Consider the following 22,358-nt stretch of genomic DNA (forward strand, 5'->3'; position numbering starts at 1 on the left):
ACTGATACAAATAGAGCGCGAGTGCGCCATGTCCGTACTACTGAGTACGTACACGCACTTGTGAGTGTGCACCGAGCTTTCTGACACGGCTTCCGGTAGTAAATGCGCAGGCGAGCGGTTCTCCATCTACTGGGGAAACGCAGTCATTGCAGGCAAAATGACCAAAAAAAAAAAGTTTAATAAAACAATTTGTTCAGGGTTGGCGGGCCGGATTAAACGGTCCCGTGGGCCGTATCCGGCCCGCGGGCCGTAGTTTGGTGACCCCTGTTATAGAGGCTTTGCAGCTGACGTCATCAAGCTACCCACATTAGCTTGGCGGCCATCTTGGCGGTCAACTTTTCAGTGCCGGTCAACGACTCACACACGCTTTCTTGTTATATCTGCTGCTATTTGAGCTTAAAAATGCCGGATACCTGCTGTGCTGTTGGATGTAGCAATAGACGAGGCGATAAACCAAATCTTAGCTTCTATAGATTTCCGGCGAACATGAAAAAACGTGATAAATGGATCGCGGATATTCGTCGTGAACGATGGAAACCTACGATTTACACAAGGATATGCAATGAGGACTTCATATCAGGTATGTAAACAAACTATTCACCCCTGATTTGTTTCACAAAATGTGAAATAATACAATATGGGATGATACAAATATGATTGTTGAAAATGCTGGGTGCATTTTTAGAAAGGCAGCAAGAGCAGCAAGGCAGGGAAGTCAAGTCAAGTCAAGTCAAGTTTATTTGTATAGCCCTAAATCACAAGCAGTCTCAAAGGGCTTCACATAGACAAAAATTGACAATTATTCTCAAAGCATCCCCTGATCTTAAGCTCCCAAATGGGATGATTTCTTCAGTTCACCCCCCCGTTTTTATTTTGTGTTTATTTTTTCATGATGCTTCATCTGATTGGCTTGAAAACGTTATCAATGTAAATATTGAACTTCATATTGGAATTGAACAATTAATTCTCGAGTGAATGCATTAGGAAATTTCCCAAAAAATTATTATGAACCTTGTGAAACAAATTTTTTTTAATGTAGCATTTTTTAACAAGAGGGTTTTTGTTACTTCATTTGGCACAAGGTAAAATCTACATTGGTAAAGTTTTCAAGCCATTGGCACAAGGTTAAAATTTTTATTGGTTAAGTTTTCAAGCCAAGCAGATGTGGCATCATGCAAAAATAAACAAAAAATAAAAATGGTAGCAACTTGAACAGACAGGTACAGTCTCTGAATGATTTCACTCTATTCAGTTTTTTAATATGTCAAGTTATGAAATGCCATTACAAAACAAATCGACGAGGTAATTATAAATATCTGGATATGAGAGTTCAGGCAGGTCGGCTGTTGCAAAATGCTCGGGCGATTTTAGCATGCTTCTCGGTAAAAGGTACGGATCCGTTGTGCCAACAAGGTTCAACTTCTCTCTGTAACGTTTCTTGGATTCTTCATCCTAATGCCCAACTTCGTTGGATAGCAAATCAGCCATAATTCGGATGAAATCGGTGAAAATGTAGCGCAGAAATCAAACAATCTATACAAACACGTAGGAACGAGCTGACGAGTTGACCGCCAAGATGGCGGCATAACACAAAATCACGTGATAAAACCACGTGACTGCAAAGCCTCTATTGTAGCAACCATGCGGGGCTGCAGTACTCCAGGTGGCCTGGAAAACATGGTGCGGACTTCACTCCTACACGGAGCGGACTCCGACACAAGACGGACACCGGGTTGCCGGGAAAACACGGGGTGTTAATTTCTCCAGCACGGGACGGACACCAACACGGAGTGGGTTTCACTCCAACACAGAGTGGACTGCACTGCATGTGGCACAGAAAACGTGGAGTGGATTTCTCTCTACTTCGCCCCCTACCTAAACACAGCCCCACAGCCACAATCAAAATGGATCTCCTCAACATCCAAGCACTCACCCGTAAATCATCATTTATTCACGACCTCATCCTGGACAAAGGCTTAGACATAATGTGCCTGACTGAGACCTGGCAACCACCCGATGTCTATCAATCCCTCAATGAAGCCTGTCCCTCTGGTTATAAATACATAACTAAACCTCGCAGCACTGGCCGTGGCGGTGGCCTGGCTGTACTCCACCGTCTTGATCTAGAGCTGTCCCCCCTCCCTCTACCTGATCACTCCTCATTCGAATCCCTTGCATTCAAATGTAAACCTCCATATCCTATCACAGTTTTACTTATTTACCGCCCTCCTAAACCAAACTCCTCTTTCATTCCAGAACTACACGATCTACTCACTACCCTCTGTACCTCCACTTCCTCTAATCTAATCATATTAGGTGATGTTAACATCCATGTCGACACCCCCTCCCGCCCCCCTGCCTCTGACCTGTTGCAACTATTGGACTGTTTACACCTCACCCAACATGTAAATGTCCCCACACATGACAAAGGGCATACACTTGACCTTGTCATCTCCTCATCGGCCATAAGCAACCTGCAAGTTCACGAGGTCGGTGTGTCTGACCACAAACTTATTCAAATGGAACTTCCTTTCCCACACCCCCACTCCAAACCCAAGCGGCAAATCTCATTCAGAAATTTCAAAAACATCAACCAAGACACTATAGCACAGGACCTCCAGCTTCTCTCCTCCTCCTCTGCAACCTTTACATCAGTCAGCAAGGCAGTGGACCATTACAATAACTCTTTGGCCAAACTCCTAAGTATCCACGCCCCCCAAAAAACCAAAACAGTCACCTTTTCACGCTCAGCCCCCTGGTACACCAGTGAGCTGCGTCTGATGAAGTCAACTGGACGCATCCTGGAGCGTCGTCTTAAAGCCTCAGGACTGACCGTGCACAAACAGGCCTACAAAGAACATCAGAAGGCCTACTCAAAAGCCCTTGGGACTGCACGTGCCCAGTTCTATTCCAATATCATAAACAATACCCCTGGAAATTCAAAACAGCTCTTTTCAACCATCAACCACTTTCTCAAACCCCAACCCACCACTCCAACAGAATCCTCAGAGGTAGTGTCCAATAACTTTATGACCTTCTTTACCGCTAAGGTTGACAACATCCGCACCCAGCTCCTCTCCTCTTCTTGCCCCACCACTTCACCTCCTCCCCCCTTCCTTCCACCCGGGACAGTCCAGCCTCTCCGCTGCTTCTCCCCTATCTTGCAGTCGGAGGTAGAAGACATCATCAAAAAGATGAAACCCTCCACATGTGCCCTGGACCCTTTCCCCACAGCCCTCATTAAACAACAAACCTCAGCCATTAGTCCCCTAATAACCAATGTCATCAACCTCTCACTCCAGTCTGGCTCTGTACCCCCTGCATTGAAGACTGCCATTATTACCCCCCTGCTCAAAAAACCCTCACTTGACCCGGACAACCTTGCCAACTACAGACCAATATCTAACCTTCCGTTCCTCTCCAAGGTTCTGGAAAAAGTGGTAGCTGCCCAACTTCACACTCATCTCACCCGCAATAACATCGCTGAGAAATTTCAATCCGGGTTTCGCTCTGGCCACAGCACTGAAACAGCACTTGTTAGGGTCACCAATGACCTTCTCATGGCTGCCGATGCAGGCTCCCCGTCACTTCTCATCCTGTTGGATCTGTCCGCTGCATTTGACACTGTCCACCACAATATCCTCCTTAACCAACTTCACTCCACTGGATTCTCTGGCACTGCTCTAACCTGGCTTCAGTCCTACCTCTCGAACCGGACCGAGTACGTTTCCCTGGGGGGAAAAAATCCGACACTCACACTGTCACCTCCGGTGTCCCCCAGGGATCTGTACTCGGTCCTACCCTCTTCACTCTCTACATACTACCCCTCGGCAATATAATCAGGAAGTTCGGCATCTCATATCATTGTTATGCGGACGACACCCAGCTATACCTCAAACTTGACCCCCCGCCCTCCATAACCCATCCTCTCCCTGTGTCTGGAGGAGATAAAGGCGTGGATGAATCTCAGCTTCCTGCAAGTTAACAGTGACAAAACCCAAGCCATGTTAATTGGCACTCCCCATCAGATCCATACCTGCCCAATAACAAGCATCTTATTCGCCGGTCTCACTATTCCCCTCTCAGCCACTGTCACCAACCTGGGCGTGAAACTGGACCCTCAACTCAACCTGGAGTCACACATAAAACACATCTGCAAAACCTCCTTCTTCCACCTCAGAAATATTTCCAAACTCCGCCCCACACTTACCCTGACGGATGCTGAGAAACTTGTCCACGCCTTTGTCTCCTCAAGGCTAGACTATTGTAACGCACTCCTCATCGGGATCCCTAGCAAGAGCCTCCAGGGGCTTCAGTACATTCAAAACAGCGCTGCTAGGATCCTGATGAGGGTGCGGAAAAGCAATCACATCACACCCATCCTCCGTTCTCTGCACTGGCTCCCCATCAAATTCCGAATTGATTATAAGATCGCCCTCCTCACTCACCATTGTATCCTCGGACATGCTCCCCCATACCTCAAAGAACTCCTTGCCCCAAAACCTGCCACCCGAAGCCTCCGCTCATCCAATTCACACCTTCTCCACGTTCCGAAAACCAAGCTGCGCACCATGGGCGACCGGGCCTTCTGCCATACAGCCCCTACACTGTGGAACTCCCTCCCCGACCACCTAAGAGCACCCCAATCCACTGACTCTTTCAAAACTGGACTTAAAACTCACCTCTTTACCTTAGCATTTCCGTAATTTCTCTCATATCTTGGTTGTCGTCCAGTTGTTTTAAACTTGTCCTTGTTTTGTTTTCTTGTTTTTTATCTGCCATGTAGCACTTTGAGATTCCCCCGAATGTAAAGTGCGTTATATATATAATTTATTATTATTATTATTATTATTATTAATGTCCAAGTCTGGCCCGCGGGCCAAATCCGGCATGAAATTTGAAACTGTAATTCCTCCTATTCCAAAAGGTGGCAGTACCACCCCTCTCCGCTCATTTCTGCCATGGCGACTGCAAAGAAAATAAGGAAAGTTGACGTTGAGGGCCGTCGCTTTCAAGAGAAATGGTAATTACAATACTCCTTCACTGAAAATCAAGGCAATTGTGTTTGTATAATTTCTAAAGAGACGGTTGCCTTGTTTAAGGATTTCAACCTAAAGAGACACTATCAGACTAAACATGCTAACACATACGACAAGCTAATAGGGAGTGACTGCTCTGATAAAGTGAAGCAGCTCCAAGCTGAACTGGCATCACAGCAGCGATTCTTCACGCGGGGCTGTGAGTCAAAAGTAAATCAAAAGTAAATATTACTTAATATTAACTCTTGCAAAGTGGCCATGTTAATACCATTGATGTTATGAACCTATAGACGTGACACAAACTATTACATTCTGAAAGATATTGTAAATGACAAGAGCAAAATTCACTTGTTTTAAGTTTTAATAATAACAGACAACTTTGCATTACTTATAACTCCTGCTTAAAATGTTTATGAGGCAAAAATAATTTTAAACTCATGTAAATTTAAGGTACAGTGATACCTCGGTTTTAGAACGTCCCGGTTCTCGAACAAATCGGAATTCGAACGAAAAATTCAAGATTTTTTTGCTTTGGTTGTCGAACAAAATTCGGAGGTCGAACATCGCGAGATGAGCCGAAAGGACCCGAGAAAACCCGACCGCGCGGCCCGGATGCCGACTGACTCCGTTCGATATTGTATTTTCGTTACATTGAGTATTGTATTAACCCCTCATCATGCCTCCAAAGAAAGCAAGTGGGAGCAGTAAAGCCATCCTAAAACACAAAGACGCTCTAAAGCAGTGGTTCCCAAAGTGGGCGGTACCGCCCCCCTGGGGGCGGTGGAAAGATCTGGGGGGGCGGTGAGGAAGAAAGGGGCGGTAGGGGGGCGGTAGGGGGGCGGCAGTCGATTTGTACACAACACGCCGCTCTGGCCCAGTCAGATCCGACAGCATAGACTACAAAAGCAAAAGCTCAGGTTTGTAATTTCAAGCTTGTAATGTTCAGAATTTTATCTTATAATAAAAACCGCATTCTGGCGGTCAACATCATCTTGAGTTCAAGTCAACATGAAATTGGGGACTCGCCAGAACGCGCCGTGTTGTGTTGAGCTGGTTAGGGCAGTGGTCCCCAACCACCGGGCCGCGGACCGGTACCGGTCCGTGGGTCACTTGGTACCGGGCCGCCAAGCCGCACAGAATTTTTTTTTTATCGACGATCAATTAATTCAGGTCAAGACACTCGTCCCGGTCACGTGACATGTTTCCCCAGTCGAGCCCGCAAAGCTAATATGTGGCGACAGGCTAACTAACCAGGCAGTGAAGCATTCAAAACTGCTTCAACACATGGAGACCAAGCATCCTGCAATAAAAGACAAACCTTAAATCACTTCGGGTGTCATTGTCTCCGATTACGTCTAGATGGGACCGGCTCGTTTCTGAGAAACAAACTCAGTGCTCCCACTAATTCAACGTAATGGTAATGATATTATAAATGTATTATTTATTTATTTATATAAATGTATTATTTATTTATATGAATGCCGGTCCTTGGGGGGGGGGGGGGGCGCTAGGAATTCACTGGGGAGCCAAAGGGGGCGCCAGCCTGCAAAAGTTTGGGAACCACTGCTCTAAAGCAATGCGACAGAGCGCCCGGCGCGCTGCGGTTGCGCAATTGGACCAAATTAAGCTCCCTGCGCACTGAGGTCCACTTAATTTTTGGAAAGTACATCAGGACTTTAAAAATATTTTCTAAATTTCAGCGACGGCTCTGTCACATTAATACGACCAGCGCGGTGCAGTTGCGCGGTCGGCGGTAGTGTTGGCTCCTGAGTGAACGATTCGTTCAAAAAGAACGGATCTTTTCAGTGAACGAGAGTGAACGAATCACTTCCTAAAGTGATCAACCTTTTATTCAAACACAAACACATTCGGTATAATAACACCATTAACTATAAACCAACAAATACAAAATTAAAACATCAATGTTGGCATAACGTGTGTCAGCTGGCATAGCAGCAATGCTGTCTGTCACTCACTCGTGAATCTTCGTCAACGACCAATCAGCAGCGCCAGCGAGCGTTAGTTAGATGGAGGAGGGACTTTACAAGTCATTGACGTAACTTCCCGTTCAAGAACGAGTCGTGAATTGCATTTCCCGTTCACCAACGAACAGTGCCGGCTCTACGCAGGGGCAAGAGGGGGCAACGCCCCCCTCAAACAGATGTCCTGCCCCCTCGAATCAAACTTTTAGAAGTGAAAAATCCGCTGATAGAAACACACGTTAATTAGCCCCCTCTCTTCTCTCATGTCGGTGCAGTGTGTGTCCTCACACAGCCTGCTGTCAGGACTTCGCGCCCCTCCGTAAACATCCAATCACTGTGAGTATGCAAATGAGGCAAGACGCAGCCAGCGAGTGTCAAGTTACAGTCAGCGCGGTAGGAGTTGGAAGAAGCAGTAAAAACTCCACCAAACTCGTCGTAATGATCCGTGATATAACTAATGATTAACGACAACTCAAATAATAGTTAATATAACACTCATATTATATGTTCCCCCCCCTGAGAGATTGCCACCTTATTGTGGTCAGGGGGTTTGCGTGCCTCAGTGACCCTAAGAGCTATACCAGCAGAAGCTTTAATCTTCAGGTGGGACACCCAAGCTGGACAGGTCTAAGTGTAGAGGCCTGACAGAGAGCAATCCACTTCTCCAGGTTGAGATCTGGACACACAGCTAACAACTGCCGAGAAAAAAACACTAACAGTGTTAAAAATGTGTAAAAAAAAAAAAGAAGAACATGCCCCCTTCACATTTCTGACTGCCCCCTCTTGTGTGCATTCCTAGAACCGGCCCTGCCAACGAACGAATCTGTGAGTGAACGAATTAGTGACGTGCATTCCAGTTCTCTTAGGTGAACGGAATCTTTAGAATCAGTTCACTCAAAAGATTCGTTCAAACGAATCGTTCAATGAATTCCCCCCCCCATGGAAACAATCCATACACATCAAACGATACAACTACACAACCCCCCCCTCCCCCAAATTATTATATATAATAATAATTGGCTCGGGTAATTAACACATTTCTTTCTATAATACAACACTTACACACTGATCTGTTGGCAACAGTCTCTCACCCGGTCGTGAACGGGAAATTGCGTCACTGACTCGTTCGTGACCGGGAAATTACGTCACTGACTCGTAAAGTCCCGCCTCCATCTGGCGCTGCTGATTGGTCGTTCGCGAAGATTCACGAGTGAGTGACAGACAGCATTGCCGCTATGGCATTGCCAGCCGACATTGATGTTTTAGTTTTGTATTTGTTGGCTTGTAGTTGATGGTGTTATTCTATCGAATGTGTTTGTGTTTGAATAAAAGGTTGAAAAAAAAAACGTTACGCCGACATTTGTTATTTGGGGGGACACCAACTCATATAACAACGTAAAACACATACATATTGTCATATAAAGCAGTTAACCAAATGTCAGATTATTACGTTTTGATTGGCGAATATAAAAACAAGGAATAAAACACCAGACAAGTTATAACTTAAATGTTTATTAAAATAATAATAATAATAATAATAACAACAATAATAATAATAAAAGTACATCTCAAACCAGGAATCTAATGTGAAACTGCAGTCGATATATTGGATAACAATATTTAGGCATATAGATGCATACACGTTATTTAAAACCTACTATAAGTAAATCGTAAATCTACATTCTGGTTTACATAGTTCACGCCAGGAGACGCAACACGTCCACTGACTCAGTGGTCCCCAACCACCGGGCCGCGGACCGGTCACTTTGTACCAGGCCGCGAAGCCACACAGAAAAAAAAAAAAAAATTGTTTTAATCGACGATCAATTAATTCAGGTCAAGACGCTCGTCCCGGTCACGTGACATGTTTCCCCAGTCGAGCCCGCAAAGCTAGCAAAAATGAGTAAGTATTTATTTTGAAAAATATAAAAAAATTGGCGATTCTCTCTCCCAATTACATCCGTCGGTTCAGGTCAAGACGCTCGTCTCGGTCACGTGACATGTCACCTCAGTTGAGCCCGCGAAGCAAGCAAAAATGAGCAAGAAACAGAGATGTTTGGAAAGCTTCTTCGGAAAGGGAAAAAAGCCCAATGAGGAGACGGAAGAAGAAGAGGGTACGACTTCTAAGAAAAGGAAAGCTGCATTTAAAAGACTATGACGCGCCAAGCCCACTCTGCATAATATGTGGCGACAGGCTAGCTAACAGTGCCGGCTCTACGCAGGGGCAAGAGGGGGCAACGCCCCCTCAAACAGATGTCCTGCCCCCTCGAATCAAACTTTTAGAAGTGAAAAATCCGCTGATAGAAACACACGTTAATCAGCCCCCTCTCTTCTCTCATGTCGGTGCAGTGTGTGTCCTCACACAGCCTGCTGTCAGGACTCCGCGCCCCTCCGTAAACATCCAATTACTGTGAGTATGCAAATGAGGCAAGACGCAGCCAGAGAGTGTCAAGTTACAGTCAGCGCGGTAGGAGTTGGAAGAAGCAGTAAAAACTCCACCAAACTCGTCGTAATGACCCGATAACTAATGCTTAACGACAACTCAAATAATAGTTAATATAACATTCATATTATATGTTCCCCCCCCTGAGAGATTGCCACCTTATTGTGGTCAGGGGGTTTGCGTGCCTCAGTGACCCTAAGAGCAATACCAGCAGAAGCTTTAATCTTCAGGTGGGACACCCAAGCTGGACAGGTCTTAGTGTAGAGGCCTGACAGAGTGCAATCCACTTCTCCAGGTTGAGATCTGGACACACAGCTAACAACTGCCGTGAAGAAAACACTAACAGTGTTAAAAATGTGTAAAAAAAAAAAAACAAAAAAAAAAAAAAAAAAAAAAAAAAGAACATGCCCCCTCTTATGTGCATTCCTAGAACCGGCCCTGCTAGCTAACGAGGCAATGAAGCCCTCAAAACTGCTTCGGCACATGGAGACCAAGCATCCTGCATTAAAAGACAAACCTTAACCACTTCGGGTGTCATTGTCTCCGATTACGCCTAGATGGGACCGGCTCGTTTCTGAGAAACAAGCTCAGTGCTCCCACTAATTCAATGTAATGGTGAGTTTTATTTTAATGTCGTTTATCCTTGTTTTTATGCCAGTCGCATCATTTTATTTCATCGTATTCATATATTTATTATAAATGTATTATTTATTTATATAAATGTATTATTTAGTTATATAAATCTATTATTTATTTATATAAAGGCCGGTCCGCGAAAATATTTCTGACACGTAACCGGTCCGTGGCGCAAAAAAGGTTGGGGATAGTTTACGCCAGGAGACGCAACATATTCACTGAGTGATCCGTTGATACACAGGAAGGCAGTTCACTCATTGACTCGTTCGCGAACGGGAAAGCCAGGATTTGTTCTCTCACTGATCCGTTCTCGCTATGAACTGGAAATGCGAATCACTCAGTGAGTGATTCACTCTGTGAGTGATTCGGTCACTCACAGATTCGTTCGTTGGTGAACGGGAAATGCAATTCACGACTCGTTCGTGAACGGGAAGTTACGTCACTGACTCGTAAAGTCCCTCCTCCATCTAACGCTCGCTGGCGCTACTGATTGGTCTTCACGAGTGAGTGAGTGAGTGAGTGAGTGAGTGAGTGACAGACAGTATTGCTGCTAAAACCATTGCCAGCCGATGCACGTTATGCCGACATTGATGTTTTAATTTTGTATTTGTTGGCTTGTAGTTGATGGTCAGAGGCGTAGCCAAGCCGGGGCGAGCCGGGGCGGCGCCCCGGTTAGGACTCCCTGCGCCCCGGTTGGAAAAAAAAAAAAAAAAATCGAGCTTTTTTGATTCTTCATTTTCATGCCGTTTTTTTCTTTCGGTCTTGCGCGAGTGTGCTATTCTATGTGCGCGATGTTATCCATTCACCGTTTGCCTCCCGGACGTTTTAGCGATCAGCGAACGGCGTGGGTGATGTTCGATTTTTTTTCCTGTGGGCGTGCGCCCCTACTGGAAGAATTCCTGGCTACGCCTCTGTTGATGGTGTTATTATACCGAATGTGTTTGTGTTTGAATAAAAGGTTAAAAAAAAAACGTTATGCCGACATTTGTTATTTTGGGGGACACCAACTCATATAACAACATAAAACTCATATACATATTGTTATATAAAGCAGTTAACCAAATGTCTGATTTTTATGTTTTGATTGGCGAATATAAAAACATGGGATAAAACACCAGACAAGTTATAACATAAATATTTATAATAATAATAAAAATAATAATAATAATGATAATAATGATAATAATAATAATAATAATAATAATATTTCACCTCTCTGGCTGGAAAGGAGCCCGAGCTGGTGTGCGAGGCAGAAAAGTTCCGACTAGACATAGTCGGACTTGCCTCCACACACAGTTTGGGTTCCGGTACAAGCCCTCTCGAGAGGGGCTGGACTCACACCCACTCTGGAGTTGCCCACGGTGAGAGGCGTCGAGCAGGTGTGGGTATACTTATTGCCCACCGGCTGGGCGCCTGCACATTGGGGTTCACCCCGGTGAACGAGAGGGTAGCCTCCCTCCGCCTTCGGGTGGGGGGACGGGTCCTGACTGTTGTTTGTGTCGCTGCACCAAACGGCAGCTCAGAGTACCCACCCTTCTTGGAGTCCCTGGAGGAAGTGCTGTTGAGCGCTCCTTCTGGGGACTCCATCGTTCTACTGGGTGACTTCAATGCTCACGTGGGCAATGACAGTGAGACCTGGAAGGGCGTGATTGGGAGGAACGGCGCCCCCCGATCTGAACCCGAGCGGTGTTCTATTATTGGACTTCTGTGCTCAACACGGATTTTCTATAATGAACACCATGTTCAAACATAAGGGTGTCCATGTGTGCACTTGGCACCAGGACACCCTAGGCCACAGTTTGATGATCGACTTTGTAGTTGTGTCATCGGATTTGCGGCCGCATGTTTTGGACACTCGGGCGAAGAGAGGGGCGGAGCTGTCAACTGATCACCACCTTGTGGTGGGTTGGCTCCGATGGTGGGGGTGTTTATGCGCTGGATAGATTTCTTGTGCGCTGAGAACGTGCGGGCAGTGCGCGATTGCGCACGCGCGCAGCTTAGAGGGAACATTGGTGGCAAGGCCCCGGGGGGCATTTCCGGTTCATCGCGAGAACGGATCAGTGAGGGAACGAGTCCTGACTTTCTCGTTCGCGAACGAGTCAATGAGTGAACTGCCTTCCCGTGCATCAATGGATCACTCAGTGAATATGTTGCGTCTCCTGGCGTAAACTATGTAAGCCAGAATGTAGATTTACGATTTACTTATAGTTGTTTTTTAATAACGTGTATGCATATATATGCCTAAATATTGTTATCCAATATCTCTACTGCAATTTCATATTAGATTGCTGGTTTGAAATGTACTTTTATTATTATTATTATTATTATTATTATTTTAATAAACATTCATGTAAAAACTTGTCTGGTGTATTATCACTTGTTTTTATTTTCACCAATCAAAAACATAAAAATCAGACATTTGGTTAACTGCTTTATATGACAATATGTATACCGTAATTTTCGGACTATAAGTCGCTCCGGAGTACAAGTCGCATCAGCCATAAAATGCCCAAAAAAGTGAAAAAAAACATATATAAGTCGCTCCGGAGTATAAGTCGCATTTTGGGGGGCAATTTATTCGACAAAATCCAACACCAAGAACAGTCATGAACGAGCAACAACAGGCTAAACGGTAGGTATGCTAATGTGACATAAACACAAACAAAGAGCTGAGAACGGCCCTGACGTAACATTCAGTTATTAAAAAAAAACGATTACATAAATAACACGTTTATAAAACCATCTGTGTCACTCCAATTCATTAAATCCATCGATCGTCCTTTGTCAACAATGCGTGCGCGCCGCTGACGGCGCTTGCACTTCAAAATATTCCACAGGCCCATATAACGATATATAAATTATATATCAAGTAACTATTATATAAGCAATAATGTTATCAAACCATCTGTGTCACTCCAAATCATTAAATCAATCGATTGTCCTTTGTCAACAATGGGTGCGCGCAGCTGACGGCGCTTGCACTTCAAAATATTCCACAGGCCCATATAACGATATATAAATTAGAAATCAAAAAACTATTATATAAGCAATACTATTATCAAACCATCTGTGCACTCTAAATCATTAAATCCATCGATCAAATTCCTCGTCCTTTGTCAAGCACGCCGCGCGTGAGCCCTGACGTCAGCCTCGTCGTTATCCCACAGATTTAGTATATAACTATATTGTAGCCCTAACAAAGTACAAGGAAAGATGTGGGTTTGGTAAACGGCTCTTTATTTAACAAAACAAACTTCCAGGCGTGTGGCGGCGTGGACTTCCAGCCACGAAGGTGGAAGAGAGATCCATAGAATAGGACCGGGCGTGCGTAAAAGCCATGACCGAGCCCCATCCACCGTCCCCGGACAGCCACCCGGCCGAGCGCCGGCCCTCGACTTCCATCCACGGAGGTGAAAGAGAGCTCCGGAGAGTAGGACCGGGCGTGCGTAAAACCCATGTCCGAGCCCCATCCACCGTCCCTGGACAGCCACCCGGCCGAGCGCCGGCCCCCGACTTCAATCCACGGAGGTGAAAGAGAGCTCCTTAGAGTAGGACCGGGCGTGGGTAAAAGCCATAATAGTTATTCAAACCTTCTGTGTCACTCCAAATTCTTAAATCCTTCAAACTCTTCGTCCGCCGTGTCACTTAGAAACAAAGCCGCTAATGATGCCGGTAGTACGTGGGGCATCTTCGTCATCCCGTGATCAATCTTTGTCCTTTATGTAAACAACCGCCGCGCCACTCCGCGTCGCGCTGCTGACGTCACTCGAAATTCAAAAACAGTAATCCCTTGCCACATCGCGGTTCGTTTATCGCGGTTTCGCTTTTTTTTTTTTCGAAAACATTTGAAAAAAAACACATAAGTCGCTCCTTATTATAAGTCGCCCCCCCACCCAAACTATGAAAAAAACGCGACTTATAGTCCGAAAATTACGGTATGTGTTTTACGTTGTTATATGAGTTGGTGTTCCCTTAAATAACAAATGTCGGCATAAAGTTTTTTTTTTTTTCCAACCTTTATTTCAAACACAAACACATTCGGTATAATAACACCTTCAACTACAAGCCAACAAATACAAAATTAAAACATCAATGTCGGCATAACGTGTGTCGGCTGGCAATAGCATAGCAGCAATGCTGTCTGTCACTCACTCGTGAAGACCGCACCTCGTCGTGTGCAGATCGCTTCGGATCGGATATTTTTTTTCCCTGGGTCGGGACCGGCGTGACTCTACGACGGCTTCCTGCTCATCCGGCCAGTGTTGATCGGGTCCCTCGCCTTAGCCTCGCAGCCGCAACCCCTGTGGGGAGTCCGCTCCATCGTGCTCGTCGTAACCAATGACCTTCGCCGTGCCAGGCCCATGGTGACCATCTGCACGTGCCCCGACTGGGTGCCCAGGACGCTGCTCACCGATTCACGACCACGGTCCATTGGGCGCCGTTGAACTTGACTGCCCTTGCATCTGTGTATGGACCCTGTGGAGGCTATTTTGTGTGTTTTGGGGTGTTCTTTGGTATTGAGGGGGGCTGGTTGGCCGCTGTTACTTTTTTTTTTCCTTTGTCTTTTTGCTTTGCTTTGATGGCTTTTAACTTTCGCACTTTCTGGCTTTCTTTGTGGCGCTGTTGTGTGGCAGCCTTATAAGAGCCTATTGAGTTGTGCGCATGCTATCTGTGTGTCTTTTATATACCCGCTCTGTGGTATGAATACTGCTGGGGCCTGAATTTCCCCACCCCTGGGGATCAATAAATGTTCAATCAATCAATCAATATGCACTTATGTGGTTTAATATACATTTATTGATACACAAAAAATGTATGTATGTTAAAAATGAGAGGGTGACACTACTTGGCGGATTTTTACCTATCGCGAGTGGTCTTGGAACCAATTATCCGCGATAAACGAGGGATTACTGTAGACATATACAGGCTGTTTATTTGCATCTATATGTCTATTTTGGGAATCTCAGCTACATTTGACATAATTTGGATGGGTAAACGATTCACAAAATTAGCTGGAAAATAAATCACGTCTAAATAATGAATCAATTTTATTTTTGAAAATGTTGCAATTTTCCATTTCCAATTTCGCGGACCACCTGCAATGCCGCTACAGACCACTAGAGGGCCACATCCCACCGGTTGACAATCCCTGGTAAAACGTACACCACTTGCATTTTTCATCAATAATATTAATAATAAAAAAATAATAATAATTACATAATTTACTTTTAATTAATTTACAACCACTGCCCGAGTGACCAGCCCCTGTTTACCTCGCCTTTCGCCCAAAGCCATATAAGTGGGGGGACGGATGAGTAAGACAGAATGGTCATTGCTAGTGCAGCACAGAGCAGAGTCTGCCTGACTCTTTTATGACTGTGTGCAGTTGAATATGCCACATTTGACACATTTTAGGACTTTTAAGTTTTACATTTTTTGTTTTAGGCTGTGGGGTGCAAGAGGCAGCACCATCGAGGGAGCCTTTGCATCGTGATATTATTTTTAAGGTTAGGACCACTGCTGCTTCAATCCCTACTTCATTTTTCCTCTTTTGAAATTTTGACCCTGGAGCGGAAGAAAACGCACACTCCCACTCCATATTGTGATTTGTGAAGTTGTGAAGAACAAGATTAAGCCTCCTCAATTATCATTTTTATACGCAAATAGAGACAGTTTTTGGCCTGTACTTTAATTACTGGAGCTGTGTTATTCGTATATCGTTCTGTTTCATGATTTAGGAGCTAGTATATATCTACTTGCTCGATTCTGACATGACGATGATAATTATGATGACAAAGTAAAGAAAAACTATGCTGCGACCAGTTCATTGTGTACCCGACCTACCGCCCGAAGACAGCTGCATAGGCTCCAGTATGCCCGCGACCCTAGAGAGGAAAAGCGATTTGGGAAATGGATGGATGGATGAATTGACTATACTGGGTTTATTTTGAACCCATTAAAATCTGATTGGCGTGACCGATCAGCTGTGCTAAATAATTTTTTTTTGAAAGTTTATATATTCTGCAATATTTAACAGCTCTCTCTTCACAACTAAATAGCTTTTTTAATGATACTTAATGTGTTACAAGAGTAACAAAATGTTACTAATTACTTTCTGAGGAAAAAATTACAATGTTTATCGATCGTCCTAACTTAAATCTGCTTTCAGCAAAGGAACTGACAGCTGCTCACATTTTTCAGCTTGTGGTAAAACGCTAGCGTGGAAGGCGGAGCATCATGCTCAACCCGCGTTTGGTGTGCACGTAACATTAGTTTGTACACTTTATTGATATATATTTTTTAATGTTACTTTTATTATCATTATTATTATTATTTTATTATTATTATTTTTATTTTTAGGACATGTCAGGCATGCAACAATCATAAGCCAAAGAAACCAAAAAGCTCAAATAAGAGTCGTACAGACAAAATTCATCAGCCGTTTGATTATGTCTTGAGACAGACCTTGCATTATCATTTTTTTTAAGTGGCCACAGTTCGTGAGACATACAACTTTGAGCACAGCACAAGAGGTAAATCAGGAACTTATACATACTGTAAATCGGCACGGCAACAACATTCATGCATTTTTCACAATTATTATAAGTTGGTTGTTTCTTTGACTTGAAGGGTCACCATCACAACCACCTTTTACAACCTAAATGAGTAAAACTTAGATAATGATGTGACATACGTCATTTCTATTTTTCCTCTTGAAAATTTTGTTGGTGGGACTGAAGAGCAATCACACTGCTTTCCTTATTTTTACAAATAATTTCAATCATATTTCTGTCATCACCAATCTCACCAACTAAGAAAACCAAACTGTGACAGTCAACAATAAAAACAATTCTATTGAACTACCTGTGGTGTACAACAGAAATTATACTTCGAATAAGGCGGCTAATTCATTATCTTAGTTATACTTGTGACCTCATACCATAGAATGAACAGTACTTCTACTTCATATCAATAAAAGATAAATTTTAAGCAGGATCTATCTCAGTATAATTTCAATGCCAATTGCTCTTGTTTGCAAACTCGTTGCCTTTTTCATGGAAGCTAAGGATATAAAATTGAAATAAAACAATTTTAAAATGTTTGATTCAGTTATTATGAACTGCAGGTCTAACTCCAGTACAATACGAAAATGAAAAAAAAAAATCTATATGTATACCACCATGCTCTTTAAGACAATGTGGGCACACAAAGCTATATTGTGTACAAAGTTAATTTCATGTCATCTTTGGATTTAGATTTTTTTAATGTTTTCATTAATTTTCAATAAATTAAACTAGAATTAATTAGAATATTCTAATGTTTTTATTAATTTTCAATAATAAGTTAAAGAGGAGGGACTGGGTGCATTAAAAATGACGCTGAACTGAAGTGCGGGTCTTAGTGTGTGTGTGCGGGTGTGTGCGTGCGTGTCTGTGTGTGCGTGTCTGCGCGTGTATGTAAGCGCGTGTGTGTGTGCGTGCGAGTGTACGTGTGCGTGTGTGTGATTTTCGCATTAGTTTAGATTTTCAAATGATAAGATCTCGATTTCTGTTCATAGGTTTTAGGCAAGTAGCGAGACAGGCATAGAGTATGGTTGCAATTTAGTAGAAAATATTTTGTCTGTGCTAAGACTATAGAAAATTAGAAGACAGGCTTCATTTAAAACATTTCGCAGCAATGTCAGGTCAAAGCAGATTCTAAGCTCGCTACTCAAACCAAGAACGTCATGGTGCATACAGCTCAGTGCACAACTATTGCGCATTACACAATGTGATTTAAACAGGGCAGCAGAAAACGTGTGTTAACAATAAATCTAAAATTCCAAAACAAATTCCAAAATACAAACACAGCTATCTCCTAGAAAATTCATTTCGACATCCCTTTTCCCTTTCTTGCCCTCACACGCACGCAGACAGACGGCAGCACGACTTTTGCTCTCACCAGTCTTACTTAAAATTGTATATCCAGCAACGCTTTTATTTATTTAACAGTACAGAACTAGGACGAGCTCTGCGTTGATTAGTTTTACATTTAAAAAAAAAAGTAATATTACCTGCGATGAATATAGTTATTTATTTTTTGGGACCTATTCTATTTGAACGTAGTTTCAAAGAACACGCAGCATGTACACTCAAGACACATTTGAACCATAGGCTAAAATATAAAATAAAATATAACATCATCCCACAGATGACATATTGGAAGGATAAACAGTCTAATTAAATGTAATATATTTTACAACAGATGATCTGTGTTAGTTTTTGGCAGCCATTAGGCGAATAATAGGAGCCTATAAAAAGCTCTCTGCAAAACGGCATTCATAAAAAACCTGTCAATTATGGGGGGTGGCATCTCCTTAACCCAGATTGCAAACAGACCATGCAATTTCCATGAAGAAGTTTAGCCGTTGCGCGTTTTTTACAAAATAATCTCTTAATGACGTGAGCTGATGGTTACGGGATTGTTGACCTACCTGTATGTCCCAGCGCGTTCTCTCCCTCGTGTATGCCGGTTCCTCTACACAAGGCGAAAAAAAGAAAAGGAAAAAGCAAGAAACTTCTTCCATTGAGATTGGCACAGTCAGTCTCTGCCTCGCTGTTTAATTATCAAAACGGTAAATCAACAAGAAAGCGAAACCCAGTAATATTGAACGCGCGCCCTCATTTTCAGCACTTTGGTACCATCCAAAGAATTCTTATCTGCTGCCTTAATGTGACGGAAGAAATTGTCTAGTGTTAATATCGTTAGATGCTTTTTTAAAGTGTGTGCTTTCTAGAAATCAAAGCTCCGCCCATGCGAGAATGAGGATGGATTATTCATATCCAATGCAACCCTATTTGCGCGGCTGTCAGCACCTCGAATCACCAATAATGAGTGGCGGTGATGGAGTCGGCTGTCCCAAACGCTATCAAACACAACGCAAAGTAACAAAGAGTCAAGGGCTTAATGTTTTAGTTTTTTTTTTTTCCCAAAGCATAATTCAGGTCACAAGAGGTGAACTAAGATTTCCCCTTTGCGCTTTCTTTTTGGAGAGGAGGAGCGTATTAATATAGTCAGAGCGAGAAAAAGAAAGGGGACGATGCGGTTTCGCAGCAATAGAAGCGAGAAGCAGCGCTCTGCAAGTGCTGCCCTCTGCAAATGGGAGACGGCACAATCGCATCTCCCATCCCGGTAAAATGATGATGCGCCAAGCGAGGCAGAAACGGAGTGCTGGGGATCCCCTGCAGCGTCCAATCCTGACGTCCCTGACCGCCGTGGCGTGCGCGTGTGCGTGGGGAACTACAGCTTGTACGTGCGGGACTCTCTCTATGAATGATGGTAGATAGATAGTAGCGGGGGTGGGGTCAGCCGTGATAATGAACTTACATGTCCTTAGCTGTGACAGGCGAAGGAAGCAGCGCGACAACAGCGCCACGATTGTAAGACACTCACTTAATGAGGAGTTTTCCGCCTCTCTTTGACAGCCTGCACCCAAGTTAAGGCTGATGAGAAAGTGTAAAACGGACTCCAACATACTGTACACAGTCAGGTGCGCATCTGGGAATTTGGGGCCTGTATGTGTGTGTGTGTGTGTGGGGGGGGGGGGGGGGGGGCTGTAAAAGATACTGGTTTGAGAACATTCCTAAATTTCGTTTTACTGAGAATGACACTGCGATAATAAAGGATTTCGTCAAATTTATGTTAATTCTTATATCTTGGAAAATCACATTATTTATTATCATTCACATTATTTATTATTATTTTCAAGGGCCCCTGTCAGTGAATGTACTGAAGGACATTATATCTACATCAGTTACACTCGTGAAGTGATCACCTATGAGAGCTGTATTACTCTGTTTTCCTGGCTAGGGTCAGACAAATAACTGTAGATTTTGGAGTGTACTGTGTACTGCACAAACCAATATCCCATTGGACTGTACACTTGTGCGGGAACACAGTTGTACCAGTTGTCACAATTTATAGTAAATTAAGAGATTCTTGTTGATTCATAAAACAAAATAAACAGAGTCTAAATGTGTTGAATTGAATTACATAATTTACAGTATATCACTCAATAAAAACAATGAAAATTTTTTTGACTAATTCTTCACAAACAAACTTGTAAATCACAAAGATGCTAATCTATGGATGTACTATCTATAACATATGGAAGGTTGAAAATGCACAAATAAACATGAACTGGAATTAAAATGTGTCACCGAAGAGCTCACTTGGGAAAAGCCGCAATCGCAACACTTAGTTAAATCAAGCCGTCAGTATTGTAATTGCTTTTTTCACTCCTTGTGATTTGTCCTTTCTTTTTGTTACCACCACCAATAATAATAATAATAATAATAATAATAATATTATGTAATTTTTTTGTTGATAGGCACACTGGAGAACATTGTGGTGTAAAAATATTGACAAGCAATGGAATATCGATCCAACGTCCAACCCTATGAAAACCACACTTTTTCAGTGTTCGTAGCAATAAATTGCAATTACACTGAAGGATATTCCAAGTCACACCCGACTGCCATTTCTAAAAATGTTAAGTAAATACAGAGGGTATTAATATTGTTGATTTTGCATATAAAAATAAAAGCCAAATATTTACCAGTGACTGTATGCAATCATGGTACTTGCATTGTTTCAGAGATGTAACTCACAGTGTCAGATTTTCTTTTGGGGAATCATGGGAATCTCTGAATCACTTACTGATTTCTGAGTAGGTAATACATCCAAAAATGAAAACATTTAATCTTAGTGTTCCTTGAAATAAGATATCGAGATTAAAATGACAAAGTTATGTACAAAATGAAAAAATAACTTAATTTACACAGTTCCACATTTTCTTGGTTCCGCATTTTATGTATAAATGCCCGTATTAAAAGCAAATGAGCTCATAAAGAAATTGAGTGGTGGGGGGAATCTTAACATTCCCAATTGTCATCTCTTGATAAATGAATGCATGAAAACAGTGTTGCCAATTGTGCCAATGTCGGCGAAAGAAAACACACACCAATCTGATCTGATGCTCCACTTCATAAACTATAGTGCAAAATGAAATGGAGTAATCCCAAGACTTCTAAGGCAAGTAAGCACCTCAAAGCACAAAGGAAAAAGCATTGCTTTCTGTAACCCAAATGAATCAGCACTGTCCACCAAAACACGGTGCACTTCCACTCCTTAGCTTCTTCACCAGTGTATATTTTTCCATTTCAAATACTGATTACCCCATGCAGCTAAAATGTCTTATCAAAGGCGCAAGCCTTTCAAATAGCTACATAAGAGCAGAAAATTACCTTTTGAATTCCAGGGAATGCTAAAACAAAATGTGTATTTTCTTCCCGTGATTCAGCAATCCCAGATGATGCACATTTTATGTAACTCATTCAATCACTTGACTAACTGGTATTTGGAACTGTTCATATTCTCTTCATCTTGACTAAGGCCCATCTGAAGAAAAACAACCCCAAAGCATGCCGCTTCCGCTAACATGCTTTACTGTTGGGATGTTTTGTTTTGTTTATATAAACCCCACTTTTGGAATCATGGAGTTCAACCTTTGTTTCATTGGACCTTAACACATTTCCCCACATGCCTTGGGGAGATTTTAAATGTAGTTTGGTGAGTCTTTGATGTTTTTCTATGTAAAGTACAGCCTCTGTCTTGCCACCCTTCCCCAGAGCTGAGCCATACAAAAAAGACACTAACTTGTTGTCACAAGTAGTACACTGCCAGTACTTGACAAAAATCGTTACAGTGTTACCTGAGCCATGAGCAAAATGGCTGCCTCTTGAGATGGATAAAAACAGGAAGACTCTTCTGTTCATACTCTTCTAATTCATATTCTACAAACGCAATATGTATTAATTAAAATGTCATGTTTGGACTACTGTGGTTTCATAGAACATATTATCGTGAAGACATTTTGAGGAGTGACTTCCACTTTAAAACAACTGGGAAAATGTCAAATAGAAATATTATTCAATAAAGAGACTCAAAAAACGCATTACAATAAAATGTGCAAAGTGTGTCGACAATTGCAATATTTTCTTCACATCAAACATGCAAATCAATATACGAACATGTCTAGTACATTATTTCATGTGTGCATAGTATAAAGTATTTTGTAAATATAGAAACCAATGTCACAATTTATTAAATTGAATAAATTTACAGAATTTTGTGCAGTCTACGTGTTTACAAATAATCGCACAATTGCAAAATTATTGGAAAGTGCTTAGTGTGCTCTGGAGGTGAATGTATCACTTA

General features: G+C 42.7%; 1 protein-coding gene across 13 annotated transcripts in view; it reads right to left on the minus strand.

Annotated features, from left to right (window-relative positions):
* tenm3 (teneurin transmembrane protein 3) overlaps positions 1-19,253 on the minus strand; it is a 408,252-nt gene extending 388,999 nt beyond the window's left edge. For 8 of the 13 annotated variants that reach the window (XM_037254048.1, XM_037253997.1, XM_037254057.1 and 5 more), the window contains exon 1: positions 18,574-19,252. The gene's annotated coding sequence lies outside the window, so the exon portion shown is untranslated. Of the gene's footprint in view, positions 1-18,573 lie in introns of all 13 variants that reach the window. The other 5 variants (XM_037253940.1, XM_037253950.1, XM_037254006.1 and 2 more) reach the window with 2 other exon arrangements.
* Positions 19,254-22,358: the final 3,105 nt, after the last annotated feature.

Source organism: Syngnathus acus, chromosome 1 (genome assembly GCF_901709675.1).
Source record: "Syngnathus acus chromosome 1, fSynAcu1.2, whole genome shotgun sequence".
NCBI classification, from domain to species: domain Eukaryota; kingdom Metazoa; phylum Chordata; class Actinopteri; order Syngnathiformes; family Syngnathidae; genus Syngnathus; species Syngnathus acus.